At 28.7% G+C, this 21,689-nt stretch overlaps 1 long non-coding RNA gene across 1 annotated transcript in view; it reads left to right on the top strand.

The window, feature by feature from the left end:
• Nucleotides 1-20,835, top strand: part of LOC129966869 (uncharacterized) — a 296,579-nt gene extending 275,744 nt beyond the window's left edge. The window contains exon 6 of the long non-coding RNA XR_008784304.1: nucleotides 20,235-20,835. This is a non-coding gene — a long non-coding RNA (uncharacterized LOC129966869). The remainder of the gene's footprint in view (nucleotides 1-20,234) is intronic.
• Nucleotides 20,836-21,689: the final 854 nt, after the last annotated feature.

Here is a 21,689-nt window from a genome sequence, read left to right on the forward strand (position 1 = left end):
GCCTGTCCAAAATTAAAGAAAAATCATGACGTTGATACATGGATCTTACACTAATAACTAATTCCAAGGTTTTCTAAAGAAATAATGTTGCTACCATTCTAGAATTTAAAAAAAAACGGCTTTTGTATTTGATTTTTATAACAATTTCTGATTATCGGTGGAAATTAATGGAAATGAATGTATGTCGCCAATTCAGATAATATTTGAACATTCAAGCAAGCACTCTTGCATTGTTTTTGCGTATGATTTACATCCATATTCCCACATTTGATTTCGAAATTAATCTTTCAAAATTTAAAATGTTTTTTGGAAAGTAAATTTGTTAGAGTATGGTAAAAGAAATTAAAGACTAAAACGAAATATTATTTTTAATATTTCATACTCACAGTGTTCATGAATTGATTTTTGATTAAACATACTAATACAAAAATTTTGAATTCAATTTTGAATATAAATATGTCGTCTAATTAATATAGTATAGGCACTTTTCCTCTCATTAAAAAATAGCAAATTTTTAATTTTTCGAAACCTTTGCATGCATAACTTGCGGAAATGTTCTTATGAATATTTAATATCGTTTTCTTGTCATAATAATCTCATGGTGATAAAGGAAGATCTACAAAGATTTCTAAATGATGTTGAATGAATGATTCAATGAGGTCCGGGATAGATTGGTTGGTAGGGCATTGGATTTGCATCCTTTGGGTTGTGAGTTCAAATCGAGCTGACCGAAGACTCTCCATGTGTTTGGTGGCTGGCTCACGTATAAATCTGTGGTGGTCGCAAAATCTTCCATGTAGAAAGTAATACCACAGAGGGTTCTGGATCAGGGGTTGTCGTTCTCTGATTCAGGTCTAAATTACGCTTTATGGATGAGTGAATGAAATTCATGAATGAAGTACATCCCGTAAAAAGGGTTGTATCATGTGTGAAGCTAAGTCGTACTCTTGGCTCTGGATGGCGCTACTGAAAAAACAAGAGACGCACCCTTGGCTTAAAATCACTGACTTCTAAAGTCAGTGGGCTTGTCTATGACATGTGTCATTAGAAACCACAACGACATTGATTCAGTGACCCCTACTTTAACAATAATTTGGGAATTAAATTGAAGACTCTTTAAAATGTAAGAAGAAATCTACCGAATTATTTTTACATTTTGCAGAGTCTTTATCTTTCTTTACAGATTTCAATTAATGGAAGAAAACACGCGATTAAATATTTAATGAAACAATGAAAATATTTTGAATTTCATTACAGCAATGAAATGTATTGTAAAAAGCTTATGCGAAAACAATTTTTTTTAAATTTCAAAATTCTGGAAAACTGAATTGGTATTATTGCAAATATAATTTTCTGATTTTTAAAACTACATCAAAACCACTTCTGAATAATAAAAATTTTTGAAATTCATGCAAAAAGATGCAGGAAATTGATACTTTACCAGAATGCTTAAATTTAAATTATTTAAAAGAAAGATAAAAAGCAACTCTAAAAATGATATAACAATCAAACCATACTCCCCAGAGTCAAATTTTGGTACTCAGGTCTAAAATAATTTTTCTTCACCCAAAATATCGAGAGTGAACACTAGATTTAAAGTGTTCTTAATTTAATATGTTTTTATGGTTTATAGTTTTCAATAAAAAATTTATCTAAAACTTTCCCATAAATTATATCATTTAAAGGGTTATAATTTAAAAATTTATTCTTTGACACCTTAATTAATGTTGCAAATAACCATTTAAGATATATTAACACTAACTATATATTCTATGAAAGCAACAAGCAACTAAATCTTCATCTTTTCTAAAGATGATATAATTTCATTACTGATAACCTTATAGTTCATTTTAAAGAATAGATAATGCCTTTTTTTCATTAGTTTATCTAAGAATGTTCTTTATAATGAAATTTCAAATAGGATTGCGCTTGTACTTTTATATCGATTTTTTCTAGACAGGCATTAATGAAATTCCATTAAAAAATTAAACTTTTTCTCTTTCGATAGTCTTTTTTAGTTCGTAATTTTGACATTCTGTCAAATTAATTATTCAGAATTTCAGAAATAATCAGAGGAGAACTTCACAAACAATTTTGATTAAAAAAAAGACGCTGCTTTTGAGCTAACAAAAAATTCAGATATGCTAATTTGAATTTCTAAATATTTTTTTTTTCAGATTTCTACAACATTTTTTACGACTTAAAAAACGCAAACATGATGCCTTTACTCAATCAACGTTATTAATATGATTTTTTAATTTAGAAAAAATCAAAAACAGCCAGAATCAAATTGTCAACAATTCCGGTATGTCTCTATTCCAATATGATTCCAGTATCCAGTATATTATATAATAATATATATAATAATTTCAATATACTTTGTCATAATAAAAAATACTTTCTGCAAGACATGTCATTTGATTCAGAACTTAGATACTTGAAAATTGGCGATGTACACCTCGATATTTCAGAAATTTCATGGAAAAATTAAGAGAAAGATCCCTTATTTTGTTCACAGCTTCATCGGAATTCCAATAAAAAGTTTTGAAAATTTTCTTAAGATTTAAAACAATATTTCAATAATAATATTAGAATTTTAATAGTTACTCAATCTTTCCTCAAATTTTTAATATTTTCGAAATTTATTTTTAAACATTGTGTAGAAAGAATCGTTTTTTTTTTTTTTTTTTTTTTCATTTTTAAGACCCGAATTTTAAAGAAAATGTTTATATTTTGTATAATTTGAAAGGAAGATTATTTTTAAATATTGTTGATTTTCAACTGTGCAGTTGTTATACTAATGTAATTACATAAGCATTAAAGGATAAGGCAATTATTTTTATTTCTATTTCTAACAAAATAAATGAAAAATAAATTAAAAATTATCAATCTCAACATTATGTTTAAGTTATATAAAATAACTTTTTTCATTTTATTTATAAGCAAATTTCACTAAACTGTATTATTAAGAAACTGTAATATTGCATTTCTGTGCATTAGGTCTTACAATGAGGATGAGATTTTATAAATATTTCTAAAAGACGCATGATCAGTAAAGCCCGTCCTTCACCATTTTTATCACAAAACCATCTTTTAATGACTTGGCAATGAATTTAGATACTTTAGTGATAAAGAAAGAAAGTTCTTGAAAATACAGAAAACTTCTTGATATTTCCAATATTAGCTAAGATACGGGATCTTTCTAGAAACTTCCGTACTCTATCGTGGAAGATATATCAGCAGAGATCCACATATGAGAATCAGTCAATGGGTTGAGTAAATCCTTTCTTGGAATTCTGATTGAAGCGCGAGTTTTAATTGTTTTGTGCTGTGCAGTTATTTAATTAGGTAGAGTAAATTATCATCATTATTTATTATCGAGTTGGTTAGACATCATGCCGTATATAATGTACCCAACAATATAATGTACTCAAATGGAAGAAAGGATTTTTTTCTCTTCAGTAGAATTTTTTCTCCTGTATATAACTGTCTATATCAGAGTAAACTCATTATAAAAGGGGTGTAAGTGGTCATTTTTGAGTGGCACAGAAGAGACGGAAGGAAAGTCGTCACATGTATTCATCAAAAGGCAATCACCTCGTAGAAATTGAATCTTACCAGAAGAAGATGTAAGCGAGACAAAAAAATCACAGTCGAATGTATAGGCCTGAGAATATGTCATAAATGGAAATTTTCTGAAAGTTCAGTGACTTTTGAATGATTATAACTAACTTGGTCATGGCATTTCGACTGACTTCTCTAATCCGTAATTGAAAAAGCAATTACTTCGGAAACGGTTAGCGATGAATAATAATGATGAATGATATATAATGATATATCCACTTTTCTAGTTAAAACACTCATTATTCTATCTAAATGTTTAGAATCTTCAATTGCTTTGATGAAAAAAATTGCTAAAAAACGGAAAATAGGCGTATGAGCAAATAGTCGCAATACAGTTTTCTTTAATGCTTCTTGAAATTTTTAGTAAATACGCATAATCAATTTCCTTTTTGTACCAATTTTCCTGCATTCTGATAACTGTTGTTGAACTGCAAATTCTATGTATAATTGCATTCAGATCGATAATGCATCATCATTAAAAAGATCATTTTAAACTGAATGAATTTATGATAGCTAAAAATGGGGTGAAAGGAAATTACCATAAATCTGCAAATAATACATTTAAATGGTGCTAAGCATTTATTATTCAGCATCAAAATACATATATCTTAATCGCTGAAGGAAAATTCTCCAAAGACATTCAATGATATGTGTAATAAAATAACATATTTGTACCTATCTCGATATACTTTGAAAACATATCATATATCAACTTTTGCTCTAATTTCATGTTTAAAGCAATATTTCATAAGATTTTCGGACAAATTACATTTTAAGTTTCATTAATAGAAAGAAAAAGCAAATTAAATTTAAATTAAATCTACGATCGCAAATTTCAAGTTATCATGTGAGAACATTATTATTTTAAGTCATTATTTGTCTTAATTAATTTTAGTCATTAATCAGTTTAAACCGGTTTGAAACATTCACGAGGCTTCTCTCTCTCTCTAATATATATATATATATATATATATATATATATATATATATATATACAAAAGTATTAAAATCAAGTTAATAGGAAAATCAAATAAACCAAATAAAAAAGAATCCGGCCTGAAGACTTTTTCAAGGGTCACCCTCAGGCAGGGACTCAAAGAAAGGGATTTTTCTATGAAGGAAATCCAGACAAAGGTCGCAGGGATTCAAAGAAAGGGATTTTTTCTGTGAAGGAAATACAGACAAAGGTCACGAGGAATCATTATTAGACCTTTGTCTGGATTTCCTTCACAGAAAAAATCCCTTTCTTTGAGTCCCTGCCTGAGGGTGACCCTTGAAAAAGTCTTCAGGCCGGATTCTTTTTTATTTGGTTTAATTTTTATTTGGTTTATTTGATTTTCCTATTAACTTGATTTTAATACTTTTGTATCAATTCATCTGTGTTTTAGAAGTAGCTGCAGTTGCGCTCTCTAAATACTATGAAGTTTCTTTCCTTTTCCTTTTTTGGTTTTAGTTTGAATAGGTAATAATTTTTAGTTGTGATTTCGAAACTGTTTTGTTTCGTTTTCATTTTAGTTTCGTTTTCAAACTATTTCTTACTTTAGATAGGTTATATATATATATATATATATATATATATATATATATATATATATATATATATATATATTTATATATATATATATATATATATATATATATATATATATATATATATATATATATATATATATATATATATATATATAAATTTTTATTTTCAATTTTTAGACATTGACATTACTAACTGCTAAAGAAAAAAATGTAGCGACTAGTTTCCATTCTCAGAAAACATAAATTTAGTGAAGTTTCTGCTCTTTAAGATTTCTTTCGACTTGATACTTTCTATAGCAATGCTCGGTACCAAAATTTTAAGTTGAAACCAGAATTTATTTTTATTATTTGTTAATTTCAAACATTGCAAATTTATTTAATAGCTTTAGGGTCCGGCTTTATCCAAGATTCATTCAAATTCCTTTTTATTCTTTATAATTAATTTCATATTATTAAAATCATAAATTATGTACTAAATTTTACTAATGGGAATAAATATGAAATTCATAGGCTATCAGATGGTAATGACATAGACATTATGATTATAAATTATAACCATGTGACTTATAGTTGAATATATTTTTAAACAATTGTGAGTAAGTGTTTTTGTCGCTTCAGATTCAGAATCAGCTTTCATGATATTTCAATCTCTCAATGAAAAGAACAAGATCTTGAAAGATAATGAAAATAAAAATAAAAATATGATGAAGGAATTAAGTTACTTCGGGTAAAAGCTTACATGCGGCAAGCAAGAAAGAGGATAGTTGATGAACTTGCAAAGATCAGTTTGAAATACGTATTTTTAGATTAAGCTTTAAAAAAAGCTAGTGTTTGGGAGAGGAAGATGATCTAATTCTATAAATAGTAGAATTACTAAAAATAGTTTGAGTAAGTTGACGAAACGGTATTAAAGATTCGCTTTTTCCTGCTTCAGATTTTTACTGAATATGCAATTTTGAAGACTATCACAAGAGATTCTTGAATGAAAACGTGACGTGTAACTGTAAAGTAAATGAGGTACGATACACTTTCTTTTAAGATCTGTCTTTCTCCCTTTTAAATGCTCATATATTATTATGTTTCCTATTAAATTATTTTCTATACGTGTTAAACGCTTTATATGCTTTAAGATATTTTACGTAGCATGTACAAGGTTGAAAGATAGGTTGAAATCATAACCATAAGACTTATGGTTGATTGTGTTTTCGAATAACAATGAGTAAATACGTTTTCATTAGATTTTCATACGTTGTCCGCAATTTTAGGTTAGAGACTAAAAATGACACTAGCTATTTATATATACGGCGATACTATTCTCTTTGTAATCTGGTATGAAAAAAATAAAGAATTATAGTCAACAAAATGAGCTCGAGGTTTTGATGAATTTCTACTTTTCAGACTTTTCTCAGTCCTATAAACACATTTTTCGAAATATGTCTCTCGGTCAGAGAACATGAGAAATCAAAAACGATTTGAGCAAGACGCGTGGTATTTTGTATGTAGTCCTTACGCCATAATTTAAATTTCTATCAAGTTTTGAATGAAATACATTCACAGAATCTAATCGCTATCTAAATATATGTCTGAGTGGCTGTCATAGAACAGTAATTTCAAAACGTAAAGAGCAAAATGAATAAAATTTTGTACACACATTTAGCGTTTTAATTATAGATCCATATCAAATTTTGAACCTAACCCGACAAGGAGTTGACCATCTTTTGATTTGCACTTTTGTATGCATGGAACACAATGACTCAAAAATCAAATGAATTAAATAAATGAAATGTGTATGAGATTTTGTTAGAAAAATTACAGATGTGTCTGCGCCGGGATAGCTTGGTTGGTAGGGCGTTGGATTCGTGTCCCTTAGGTAGCGAGTTCGAACCCCACCAGCCAAAGACTCTCCGTGTGCGTGGTGACTGGCGCACATATAAATCTGTCATGATCCCAAAGTCTTCCATTTCGAGAGTAATAACACTGGGGGTACTGGATCAGGGGTGATCGTTCTCTGATTCAGGTTTAAATTACGATCTGTGGATAAGTGAATGAAATGCATGAATGAAGTCCGCCCCTTAAAATGGGTTTGACGTGTGTGTAGCTAAGTCATACTCTTGGCCCTAGTTGGTGCTACTGAAAAACAAGAGACGCACCCTTGGCTTAAAATCACTGACTTCTAAAGTCAGTAGGCTTGTCTATGACGAGTGCCATTAGAAACAACATCAACAGATGTGTCTAATTTTCCTTTCAGTCGATCGAAAAAGAGTCATCCAAATACATTCTCAGTTTTCTTCACTATATCAAAACTAAAGCACGTGACCGATTCTGTGCAGTATTCTGAAATTAAAATGTAAGCATTCGTGTGGTTCACGACTTTGTCCAAAATTGTATACGGGGTTGAGGAAGTAGGCTTACATCTTCATTAAGGAGTTTGCGAGAAAGCTTCAGTGAGACCATTCCTGCTTATTTATTTTATATTATAGATTTATGTGTCTGTATTTCGTATACTCATTAATTATTATTACTCGTCAAAATTTTTATATTCCAATACATTTTTTCTAACTCCGTCTGACTAAAAGCAAAAAGGATTTTGTCAACAGGTAAATGCTTAAGTTCGTAGTTACCACTTACATCTTTTTACTTAAAAGTTTTTGAAAAGATTTTATTTGACTGAAATTTTTCATTTAGCAAAGATGTTTATGAATGGCATCTAAAATTGAAAAGAGATGATGCATTGTATTATTATTATTTTATAATTTAAGAAACAAGAAAAAGGTCGATCCAGCTTTTCATTTTTACCAAAACAAATTAAATTTCAATAGAAAAACCATTCTTTGCGACTTCATTCACTCTTGAAAAATTTACTTCATTTATATTATTAATAATAATTGCATAATGAGATATATTGTTCAAATTTTGAACCTGTAAATAATCTGATATAAAATGCATGGAACATGTAAACTGTCCATCAATTGCAACATTTTAATTATTATTTATTTCATATAGAAAATAAAAAAAGACGGGATATTTCCACATTTCAGGCCGGAACAGAAATGTCAAATTCTATGCTTAAAGTCTTATACGTAAAAAAAATCAATATAATTTTAGAAAATGGAAAACATTTGGGAAATTAAGATTACACTTCTTCAACAAATGTTAAGCCATCTCAATCCTTTATGTGAAAATAAGAGTAGAAACGAGCGTCAATTAGTTTCCTGTCTTGCTTCGTATATAATGAAGATCATTTAAAACTAGAAAAACACTTAAAAAAGCACTGAAATTTGAAGTGCAAGCACATTTGTTTAACGACATATTTATATAATTTTTAACTCAAACAATCAGCTTAACATTTTTAGTAGGAAAATCTCAGCTCATTTTACTCGATTATCCCCTTTGAGAATGTAAATACTTTTAAGATAGGCTAAAATGAAATCCTACCCATTTAGAAAAGTAATCGTCATTTTCTTAAACAGCAAAAATAATCTGAGAGCATTTCTAAATTAAATGGATATTTCTTGACGCATATTTGAAATTACTCCTTTTCTTAAGAAATGGTAAAAAATATCTTCTTTCTATTTAAAGTTTTTTTTTAATTTGTCGATTATATAAGTATACAATAGAGTACTATCTGTAATTACATTATGTAATTTAATATACATATTTTTGTAAATTTTTTTTTAAAAATCAAAAGTTACGTTTTTCAAAAATTAATCATTGAATTCTAAGTACTGCATTATAACTTGGACGGTTGAGTTTTGAACAGCAAATTCCATACTTAAATACAATTTGCAACAATAATCTCGAAATCTATGTGAAGGCAGTTGATTCCTGATTTCATAACTCGACCATGTTCTTTCAGATTATTCTTTAATTATTTCATTACAGTTGCTTCGTTAAAGATTATTTCAATTTCACTTAAGAGTGTACGACTTCTAGAAAAAACTTATCTGCTTGAATATGGAAAAAATAATACTGTTTTAAATAATAATTGCAAATTTTACCATAAATAATAATTATTGCAGTTTAAATTCATCGAAATGTGCATCGAATATATATATATATATATAGTTTTATCTCCTAAGAAAATAATATATTGCTGCTACTACAATAGAGTTATTAAAATAATAGAGCAAAACGAATAAGATCAATAAAATTATCAATGTGAAAAATATATGTGATGCATAAATTGTCACTATGAAAATCAAATTACGATTTTGGATACATATGAATATTAATGTCCAGTAAGATCATACTGTTATTCATGCGGACAATAATGGAAATTTTCTTGTTTGGAATATCCAAAGCGAATATAAAACAAGATATCTAGAACTTCAGATATTCTTAAAATTATACGCAATGAAGATCTGATTTTATGAAGAAAAGTTTTTTTAATTGTTGTTTTGAATATATTTAAAATATTCTTTTTTATTTGCTTTTATTTAATTACCTGTGTTATGAAAATCAGTCCATCCCACAAATACAGACACAATCGAAATGTAGCATTTCCTTAAATAAATTAGTTAGTGTGATTTTAGTAATTAATATTATTTCCTAATATATATTTTAAAATAAACACCCAAAAATTGATATTTAATTGAAGAAAATTATAGATATTTTTCCAGAAAACTTATACTATCACATCGCTTAAATAGATGTCTCGCTTTAAAAGTATCCATGCTCTTGAGCAGCCAGCTGACACAAATAGAATTCTATATTTACTACAAATAGCAAAAGCAAAATTCTGTATTTTCTGCAAATATCATTATTGCCATATACACTGCAATTGGCATCATGGCTGACATATGCGATGGTCCAAATATTAACTTAGGTGTTTTGGAAGGTGAAAAGAAAATTAAGATTTTTACTGAAAAACTGAATAAATCATATAGTATTTTTAACAATATGACTCGAAAAAGACCTGCCAGTAAAAGGCAAAAGGATAAGTTTGATGAGTAAAAAATGATAATAATGAGTTTTTTAATGATTGTAAAATCTGATATTTTAATATTGCCTGATGATGCAGTGTTCAAGATGGCTTCCGTTCAAGAAAATGGCGCTAATCAGCAGAATAGCTTTATGGTACTGTTTATTGACCTGAAACGTGAGTTCTCATCATTCTGTTTTGACATAAATACTAAAATTGGCCACATTACTAAACACATAGCCTCTGAAAATATTGCCAGATAGTATGAGTATCAAGAGATTGACTTGCATGATATGCTTGTGAAAGAAATTTCTAATCTTGAGATCAAAACATTCTGCGGCTCGAAGCAACTCAAGTGCTGTAAAAGGAGTCAAAACCCGACACAAAGTAATGGTGCCAGTAAGATATCGACGTTGAAAAGTGTGGGTAAGTTACTTAAAAGAAAAGTTTTTTCTTTCAAGATTTAATATTGATTCTACTGTCAACGAAGTATATCAATTTCTGAATCCTGTAAAACTAGATCATCTTTTGTGACGAAGAATTAAGAGTAAATTTAAATCTTAAACTTCTTTTCTTGTAGAAGTTTTCGAGAGTGATTTTTATCACTTATCTGACGCATCGGTTTGGCTTGAAGGTTGCCTGGCTACGGAATTTTTTGATAAGTAGAAAGATCATATTTATCACTAGGGAAACAATATCAACCCTCCACCTTACATATATATCGACAAAAAAGATTCAAAATGACTGTTTTTGTTTTATCAAAGTGTTCGTGGTTTATGCTCCAAAACTGTAGAGTTGTTTAGTTCTGTGGCTTCTAGGTAATATGATGCGATTTATGTTACAGAGACATGGCTTTTTGGTGCAATAGTACCTATTTATCATAGTTATCTCGTTTCTCGAAAAGATCGTGGTTTTTCAGCTAATTCTTGCAGACGAGGTAGTGGTGTTCTTGTGAATATCCAAAAATGTCTTTTGCTCCATAAATTGGACTTTCCTGGTTTGAATCTTGAAGCTGTTTGGATTTCAATCAAGTTAAATCACAGAAAAAGGATGCTTATGCTTTTATGTGTTGTTTATTTTCCGACTTCCTCACATGTGGACATGTAAGTTAATTTTTTTATTATTATTGTTTTGAAGGATTTAGTTCTTATGATAAAATAATTAATTCTTGGTGATTTTAATTTACCTATATATGATTATTTTTGTGAAAGCAACAATCCAATTGATTATGAACTGTCTAATTTTAAGATTCTTTCCGATTTGAGTCAATACAGAAATATTCGTAATTGTAGTAATACATATCTTGATTTGATTTTGTCTGATGTGGATTCAAGTGGTATTTCTGTCTGGCACAGCGACAGTCCAAAGGTACCTGAGGATAAATATCATCCGGTTCTATTATTTCTGTATCTTCTACCTCAATAAGAAAAATATGAATGATTCTAGATTTGATTATAAAAAAAAATTCTAGATATTAGATATTTCTAGATATTATTTTTTAAATGTGTAGCATTTGTTCCGTGAGATTTATTGGAATTTTTTTACTTGGTTTTAATGACGTAAATGCGGTGACATGCGGTTTTTAGTTTTTTTTTATAAATATTTAGACAGTATTTTTAGCATAATTGTACCTTTTAGGGAAACTTGAAATTTCAATTCGCGTATACAACGAAATCCAAGAGACTCCTTAAAAAGTAAAGCAAGGGTCCGTCAATTAGCTTTAAAGGATTTTAAACATGTTTCATTTAACTAATTTAAATGTTTCGATCATTCGTCAAATATAATATCCAAAAAGTTATAATTCATATATCTACGTTTGACAGAAAGTAATTTAATTTTCAATCTTGAAAAATATTGTTTAATTTCAAGGATAAAAGAATTACACTGTATTAAATATTTCTTATTTCAAGGATAAAATATCTATACTATATAAAATGTTGGTCTTATTTTAAAGATAAAAAAATCGATAAGTGCTATATATTATAATAAGGTAAGTTAAGAAAATGATGGTGATATCATAAATACTTTTACTACTTATTTTAATTTTGTTTTCTAACCTAGTACGGATGTTGACGGCATTGCTAAATATATACACAACATTAGTGATCTTATTAAAATCAACAATGTAACTTATGATGATATGGTTTTTGGCTACCAAGGAATTAAAATCTTCTTTAATTGTTCGTACTGATAACATCATACCCTATATTATTCAGGAATGTGGGGAGTTTTTATTTATCTACTGCTTATTTTGTTTAATTCATCGTCGAAAACTAATGTATTTGCTCATATCTGAAAGCATACATAAATTATTCCTGTTTTTAAAAAGGAAATTGGTAAACTGCATCTTAAATTCCAGGTCCCTGTGATTCAAAATTATCATAATGTGTAAATAAAGCTTCATGATTAATTTTTTAAAGCTATTTTGCTGAATTATTCTTATCTTGAATTGTAATTATAAACAAGATATTTTTTTCTTCATCACTTTGGAAAAAAATTTATCTTGATTTCGAAATAGGAAATTCTGCGTTTAATTTACTAAATTAAATGCATTCATTTCTAAATTCATATTTTTACTATAAGATTTGAAGCATTGTTTTGAGCTAGTCACTTCACCTAACTTCGAAATACATTGGTATTTAGTCGAAGTTGTAGAACTTTGTACATTAATCGTGACTGATATGTAGATCTACTAATATTATACAGTGAGCCATAAAATTGAGTATACACCTCTAAAACTTTTAGATTTCTTATAATTACAAATTAAATATTGATTTAAAATATATAATTTTTTTTTATCCTAGATACTTTAACCTCTGCTTTACCATCCTATAATAACACAATTCTATAGTTAACTTATTTATTACGAAAAAAGTTATTCGATTCGAAGAAAAGATAGAAAACCATGCCACAAAATTGAGTATACACTTCTTATATTTGTAAATTTTGCCACCACTTTTTTTAGTTTCAAATTTTCTTTAAAGAGTTTCAGGAGTAGCTGCTGCTTATAACACGTGCTATTGCACTTCAACGCTTTTAAATAGTATTTTTTCCTCATTAAAAATCGTAAAATGGGCTCTCGTAGAGAAACTACTGAATCTGAACATTTATTGGTTGATAATGGTCGAAAGAGGGCAAATCTCTTCGAGAAATCGCTTCGCTGATTGGTGTAACTCATGGTTGTGTCCAAAAAAATACAACAGAAGTATAAAAAAACTGGATCTGTGGCCAATATTCCTGGAAGAGGACGTAAAGAAACACTGAGTACTACAGCGAAGAGGAAGATCATTCACTCAGTAAAGAAAGATCCGAGGGTGAGTGCCTCTAAACTAGCTTTATCGATGTCCTCTACAATCGGGAAAAAGATCTCAGATGAAACAATTAGACGTACCCTTCACCAATATGGGTTTCATGCCCTTACACCAATACGAAAGCCACTCATCAAGTATGTGAATAGACAAAAGAGAGTGATTTTCTCCAAAGAACATCGTATGAAGCTTATTTCTTTATGGAACACTGTAATATTTTCTGATGAAAGTAAGTTTAATCTTTACGGAAGCGATGGACGATTTAAAATATGAATAGAAGCTGGGAAAGCACTGGCACCTAAAAGCACCATTAAGACAGTCAAGTTCGGAGGTGGATCTGTCCTCGTTTGGGGTTGTATGTCGGCTGGAGGAGTTGGAGAGCTTGCTTTTATTGGTGACAAACATGTATATTTGGGGATTTTAAATGATAACTTGAAAAAAAGTGCCAGTAAGTTGGGGCTTGGATCAAGCTTCATATTCCAGCAGGACAACGACCCCAAGCATACAGCGAAGATTGTGCAGTTATACTTACTGTACCATTGCAGGAAGCAATTACACACTCCAGACCTAAACGTTATCGAAAATTTGTGGTCGCAATCAGAGAAAGCTGTACATGAGCACGAAATCACAAGCAAGGAAGTTCTCAAGAAGGTTCCAAGAGAAGAATGGGCTAAAATTTCTGTTGAAACCACTAAAACACTAGTAGAATTTATGCCCAGAAGATTACAAGCTGTTATTCAAGCAAAAGGTTATGCAACAAAATATTAATTTGTACGTTTAAAGGAAATTAATAAAGGTGTATACTTATTTTTGTGGTGTTGTTTTTCCTCTCGTCTCAGATCTTTTATTTTTTTTCGTAAAAAATAAATAAACGTAACAATTTTATTAGTATAGTACGGTAAAGCATAGACTAAAGTATATAAGGTAAAAATTTCAATCATCTTAAAGCAATATTTAATTTGTAATTGCAAAAAGTCTGTAAGTTTCTAAGCTGTATACTCAATTTTGTGGCCCACTGTATGTTTGTCTTTACTATTTATCTTTAGACTGGGTAGGTTTTTGCGGCTGTAGATGCTGTTTATTAGTGGAAAAGCCTTCTGACGTGACGTGACGTGGCGTGACGCGGATTCTTGAAAATTTAGCCTTTTCCCATTCGCATTACTCCATGCAGTTTGGAATGGCCAGGAATAGTCGATGCGAATTGAGAGGGTAGGTGGGTGTGAAAGGGTGACTTGTGAAGTATCCTAGTGGGTGGTGGTAGTCTGGTATGAAGCAGTTGCGACATGGCCATTAGTGTCTTTATTAAACAGATGCGCAAAAAATAAATTTGCTTGGAATGGGGAAGGATCTGCCTTTAACATTTTTATTTAAATTTACTTGTTTTATTCTTATAAACATTTATTTCGGTAATCGATTATTCATTTATTTTCTGGTATGGTGGAATTTTGAAGTTTTGTGCATGTGCCCGTTTCAAATTACAATGATCTGTTTATAAATTAATTGTCAATTATCGATTAATGAATTAATTCTGCTGTAGCGTTCCCACTTAGAAATAAATGGGGAAAAAAGAATGGATTTATGCTCTTATAATAATTTTATTAATGACTCATAAATAAATAAAAAATAAAATATAAAACTAATTGAAACAAAAAAATTTCCACTTCCTAGTATACTTTAACCCTTTCTAGGGCCGTGGGAAGAATGTTCCCCACTAAATTTATCAATCTTTGTATGAATTTATGTAGGTTGGCATCAGTTCTGACAAATTGTTTTAGAAAGACAGAAACTTAGAGGCTTCAGTTCTTTATCTTACACAAAATGCGTCTTGATTTATTACTTAATTATTAATTAAGTAAATTAATAATTAATCAAATTAAATTTATCTAATAAGCTAAATGAATCCCTTTTCTTATTCTAATTTCAAGCCTAAAAATATTTTAACATAATATGGCTAGAAAAAAAATGGCCCTTTAAAGGGTTAAATGATGCATTTTTAAATTAATTTTTAATCCATTTAAATAATGCTTGCTTTATAAAAATGCATTTTTAAAAACAGTTTTTAAAAAAAGATATTTTTATTCTTTTACAAGAGAATATAGTCCTTTGTGACCTAAAAATTTTAAAAAATATGCTTAAAAACTTAACAAACGTAAATGGTTTCTGCGAAACTTTCACTCATACTCCCTAATTTATATGTTATCCTCTTTCAAAAACAAAATGTCGGTCCTTGGAGAAGGATTCGAACACAGCAGGTCCTCAGATTTTTATTCTCATACTTGAGAGATGTGTGCTTCGTAGTTTAATACGGAAAACTGATATTTGTGTATTAATTGTATGCTACTGACGAAAAATAATACGAAAGATCGACATTTAGCACAAATCTAATATTTTTACGATCTTTATGCGATTTTTCTTTTGCACTTTAATACATAAATAATAGAAAATCATGTACTTTCCACTTCTATCCTATAGATCCAAATAAATATTAATAAAGAGTTAGAATTGTAATCAAAATATCGCAGGTCAAATTTCATTTATTTGAATCACTGCATTCTTGAATTTTTGCATTTGCACGCATACAAAAGTACAGACCGACAAATGATCAATCCTTTGACAGATATGATTCAAAATTTGATAATGATTTACATTACGGATACTGCACCAGATTATCATTATTTTATCTAGCATTTTACGCTTTATAGTAATCATGCTCACTTGTACTCAGACAGCCAAACAGATAAACTTCTAAAAGGATTTTATTAAAAAAATTGTTTGGAATTTACAAGATTGATGTAAAATCCGTACACCAAATTTCATCCATCTAGGTCAAAACGTTTCTGAGTTATCGTGCTCACAGAGAGATGGACAGACAGATATATATTTCCTAAAAAAGCGTTTTTCGGACTTGGAAAGATCTGGAGCATGGAGATTCGTCAAAATCTTGTGTTCAAATTCTTTGATGGCCACATTAATTTCTCTTTGCATATTTCATTTATAAGGAAATAAAAATTACTCTTCGGAATATTTTAGGGAATGCTGAGACAAGAAATGAATGTAAATATTTTTAAAGTTTTGGAATTCTTCAGTTGTAGTCTTAGCTGAAATAAATACATGATAAGAAATACTTTCTCACCTGAAAGTAACTGTTGACCTACTTTATTTGTATCAAGAAATAGGATTAAACTATGTTTAAAAATTTCTCTATAATCTTTAACATTCTACTTATAAATCCCTTGGAATTTCGAGCCCTTAAATCACAAAAGATCCATAGGCAACTTTTAACTGTGGTCTTTGTAACCTTTATATAGTTTCATTATTAAGTAATATGAATACCTCTCTGCATTTTATGAACTCATCTTTCGAATACTGATAAGTCCCTTTTATCATTGTGAAACATTCGAAAACTGTTAGATTTTTCTTAATAAGATTTTCGAAAACACCCTCTTTGGTATCTTTCGTGCATAAGATTTCCATGATGGTTCTTTTCTCCAGATGATATTTTCAATTAAATCTGCAATTGTGAAACAGTTTCCAGAAAATTGCTTCAAAATCTGAAATGATTTTGAGACTTTTATTACTTTTTACAGCATTATTATTTCCGCATTTGAAAATTATAGAATCTTATTTCTTTAACAAAAGGACTTAAATACCTAAATTTTAAACATAAGAAACAAATTAAAAAAGGAAAACTGCAATCATAAGTTGATGTCTTTGATGAGTATTATGAAAAGCGTTCTGTGTATTGAAAAGTTAAACAACAATTTTCATTTCAGAAATGTATTACTTTGGAATTATTTTAAAATGTGTATATATCAAAAATTAAATTGTCTAATTTTAATTCAGTACTGTTGAAATTTCAATTTTCTTTGCGTTTTAAGTTTATAAATTAAAATTTTCTTATTATCATAGTATTTTTATTTTCTTATTATAGTATGGTTAAATAATACGCCTTAATGTTATTTTAGATACATATATGAATAATATCTACTATAAATCTACAAATGAGTCATAGATTCATTCATTTTATTTTTTTAAACGTCTAATAGAAGAATGTATTAGGAATACATTGCTCGAATTTCTGTGACCTCTCATTCGATCGGCAAAATGAATTCCTTAGTGTCAGTAAGCCATATGAATTCCAAATATTTTAATGCCCTAATGACTATAAAATTACAACTGAACTTAATGCATATTTAATCTGATGAACTTTTTGAATTGCAGTTTATTTCAATTTGGTTTAAATAAATTATGGTTCCATACTACTGCTGTTCACAAGATAATACAGGCAACCTCACTCAACATTACTGATATGTTCTTTTAGTTCTTTTCTACTAAATTAAATCTAATATGCAAAAATATGGTCACTCACAAAAAAAAATGTTGGATTCCAAAAACTAAAAAAATACATTCCTTTATAACTTTATAATGATGTTTCTTAAAATAATTGCTTTTTGATAGCAAGTGGGAAGATGCGTTTGATGGGATTTTTGTGAAAAGAATTTTGTGTAGAACCATCTTTAATTCAGCGTTAAACACGAGCAAAAGATTCAATAACTGCAATGCACTTTTTCCTTTCTCTATATTTAAAATTAATTTAGTAAAGATCAAGTAATTTGAACTTTTGAAAAATGCCTGATATTGTGGAGGATTGGGATGAGCGAGGATGGAACCTGGGACCTTGTGGATCGCAGCCGAATAACAAGACCACAAGACAAAAGCAATTGCCCGTGCTTCGTAGCTGTTAACTGGTTTATAAGCTCTTCACCACAGTAAAAACAATTCAATCCGCTACAATATTCATTTCAAATAGATTATTAAAAATATGTTATTTTTCAGAAAAAGAGATTTTACATATGCATATACTTGTATTTATTTTAGTATAAATTTATGCAATAAAATTCCTTTTATATGTTTGCATTAAAATGTGATTTTTTGAGTAAGGTGCGAAAACTTTTTATGCTCTTAGTTCCATTTTTAAAATGATTATTTAACCATTTTAATCTAAATTTATTATACGTCTCTATAATCAGTGAAATATCTTATATTTTATAAAGCAAAACTGAAAAATAAATCAATTTTTTTCCCAGGCATTAAACAGTCTTAGTTCCCAGAAGCATCTTTGTTAAATCAATTCCCATCAAAGATATCGCATAATAATATATATCTGCCGCCCTTTTCCTTTAATAAATTTATACGCCTTTTGGTAGAGTACGGCCTGACACTTGTACTACAAAATTCAGTCAGATCCAAACCATTATAATCTACTCTAAAAAATGGGTTCTTACTTTCTATCAAAATCAAAATTGATTTCATATCCTAATAAACGTAAAATATATAATTAAATACGATAAAATGTCAACTAAATTAGAGTATTTATGAATTTATTCACATTGATTTCGTTCTCTGATAAGCAATTAACAACTTATATATTATTTTCAAAGTTTTCTCTATATTCCAAATTTCTCAGGAATCTCCTATACTCGTATCGCGCAGAATGAGATAAATCTAAGACCAAAAGGACTGAGTAAATTATTTAGCTGAAAAACCATGTTAACAGAAGATTTTGAATTGAAAAATAATATTTGCTATAAAGTACCGTTAAACAATGTGTTTTAATTATGTATTATGGATACATTTTTATAGTTTAATTATTGTTATTTCTGGGTTTGTTACTGCATTTCGCCTTTGAGGTCAATGTAAGAATTCTATAAAACAAACCCCTTGATAACTTTTTAATATCATACAATTCAGTGCAAAACTTGGAACAAATCCACCTACAACATATCATTGTGATAAGTTTCCAGTAATAACAGTACTCCTAGAAACATTTTCATCACAGTTTCAAATGTTGCAACATCAGTTTTCAACATAAATCGAGATACATTCACTGATCGGTATTGTTTCTAAATTCGTTGCAATATAGCTTTTTTATAACACAGCACTTTTATTGACTAAGAAGAACGAGGTCTTGTTTTATGTAGGCTACTATACATTTTATCTGTCTGTAAATTTATTTGTTACCTAATAATGTCCAAACATGCTGTTTAGATTTCAGATTAGGCATTAATATCCTTTAAAATATTAAAAATATCTCAACATATTTATAAGGATTTTTTTTTAAATTCTTTTCAACTTGGAAGCTCATTTTAATAGTTGAGAAATTTGGCCCTATTCAAACATCTCAATCGTTTTTTGTTGAGACATTTAATTCCCATTTTTCTAATACTGATAAAAGCAATATTTAATTTAAATTTAGTTAATTAAATGTCTGCTTTTATCAATGTTAAAATTTAGTGAACATTGATAAAAACAGATATTTAATTGAAATTTAGTGAACATTGATAAAAACAGATATTTAATTGAAATTTAGTGAACATTGATAAAAGCAGATATTTAATTGAAATTTAGTAAACATTGAGAAAAGCCAATATTTAATTGAAATTTAGTCAACATTGAGAAAAGCCGATATTTAATTGAAATTTAGTGAACATTGATAAAAGCAGATATTTAATTGAAATTTAGTGAACATTGATAAAAGCAGATATTTAATTGAAATTTAGTGAACATTGATAAAAGCAGATATTTAATTGAAGTTTAGTTAGCATTGATAAAAGCAAATATTTAATTGAAATTTAGCAATTAAAGTTTTATTAAATTTGTTAAAGCAGACTTTTAACTGAAATTCAGTTAATATTGATAAAAGAAAAAATTTAATAAATTTTACTTAATACTGACAAAAGGAGACATTTAAAGTTTAGTTAATACTGATAAAAGAAGACATTTAATTGTAATTTTTAGTAATGATATAATAAGGCATTATAGAAACAGTAAATATTTGATTTCCTTAGGTGACATCCTTGGCATTGAAGCACTGTCTTCCTGGTCCAAAAAATCGAAGGGAAGATGTTGTTTTGACCAGACTAATCAGCAAACCAGGATTGTTGAATCGTTTTAACCTTCAAAATGATCCCCTATGTCACGAATGTAATAGCATTAATGATATTGAACACATAAATATCTGGTGGAAAAAATATACATATCATAGAGACAAATTGTGAACTTTTCTACAGTTAGATAAACAAGATATATTCTTCAAAAATGTTTTGGATAAAATAAACAAGACCAATCTGCAAGTTTCTCTTCAAGCGATGAAGCATTTCAATATCTACTAACTTTATTGACCACATTCTGTTGATACTTTTTTTAGACTCTTTTATCACCATTCCGTGTTGCAGGAACTGTCTGCCTTTTAGTATCTCTTCTTTTCACTGGAACTTTAGAATCTCGAATATGAACTAAATCACATCATCGGAACTGCTTTGTTACTGTTAACTGACTGAAATTTCATCTGGAAACAGGGGATAACGGCAGCCATTGTTGCTATAAATCCCAATCTCTTACTTCTTTCAAGTCTAATAAGGCATTAAATTGTAGTTTTGCTTCATTTAATAAAAGCATGCATTTACTTGTAGTTTTGTGAATATTATATATTGTGAATTATATTTTATTTATTGTGAATTATATTTTATTTATTGTGAATTATATTTTGTGAATATTTGTGAATATCAGAGTCATTAGTGGTAAATGTTAAGGTATCATTATTCAACTGAATTGATTGCTAGTTTGCTCTTTCGAGAAAAGAATTATGTATAAGCTTTTGCTTCATAAAAGTATCATTCGATCAGTAATTATGGCATTCAAGAAATTACAAATGTTTCAAAACCAGCAATTAATGCGAATTAGTGTGCAAGATTCCTCTATTGTAAGTAAGATGAAGGGTCTTGTATAATTATCTTAAAATTAAACATGTTTTGGACCATATCAAAAATGTAGCAGCCAAATGTTTCCAAAATTTGCTATCTGCCTGTTTCGCAACGAACCTCTCTACAGTCTTTCTGCTTATGATATTATTATCTCAGGCTCCCTAAAACGGTCTTATGCTACTTTGAAATATACACTCGATTATTTTCCATTGGTTAAGTGCAGGCGTTTCTTTTCAAAAATGAGTTAAAAATTTAAATGGACTTTTCAATTTTTCTAAATTATTTCCACAATACGCTCAAAACGCAATGTGTTTTGAGCATTGCAACTATTTAGGTGAACTCTTGATAATCAATTATCCAATAACTTTTTCCTTTATGTAAAAAAAACAAAACAAAACAAAACACGCTTTTTCCCCGTTAATATTTAAAAATTAAATACATTTCTTCCTCTTCTATAGCAAAACTAAAAACCAAATCTAACTTCATGTAATTCTAATGAGGGGATACAAGATTCCCTTTAAATTAATATTACACACTATA

The sequence above is a fragment of the Argiope bruennichi genome, chromosome 4 (genome assembly GCF_947563725.1).
Source record: "Argiope bruennichi chromosome 4, qqArgBrue1.1, whole genome shotgun sequence".
Lineage (NCBI taxonomy): Eukaryota > Metazoa > Arthropoda > Arachnida > Araneae > Araneidae > Argiope > Argiope bruennichi.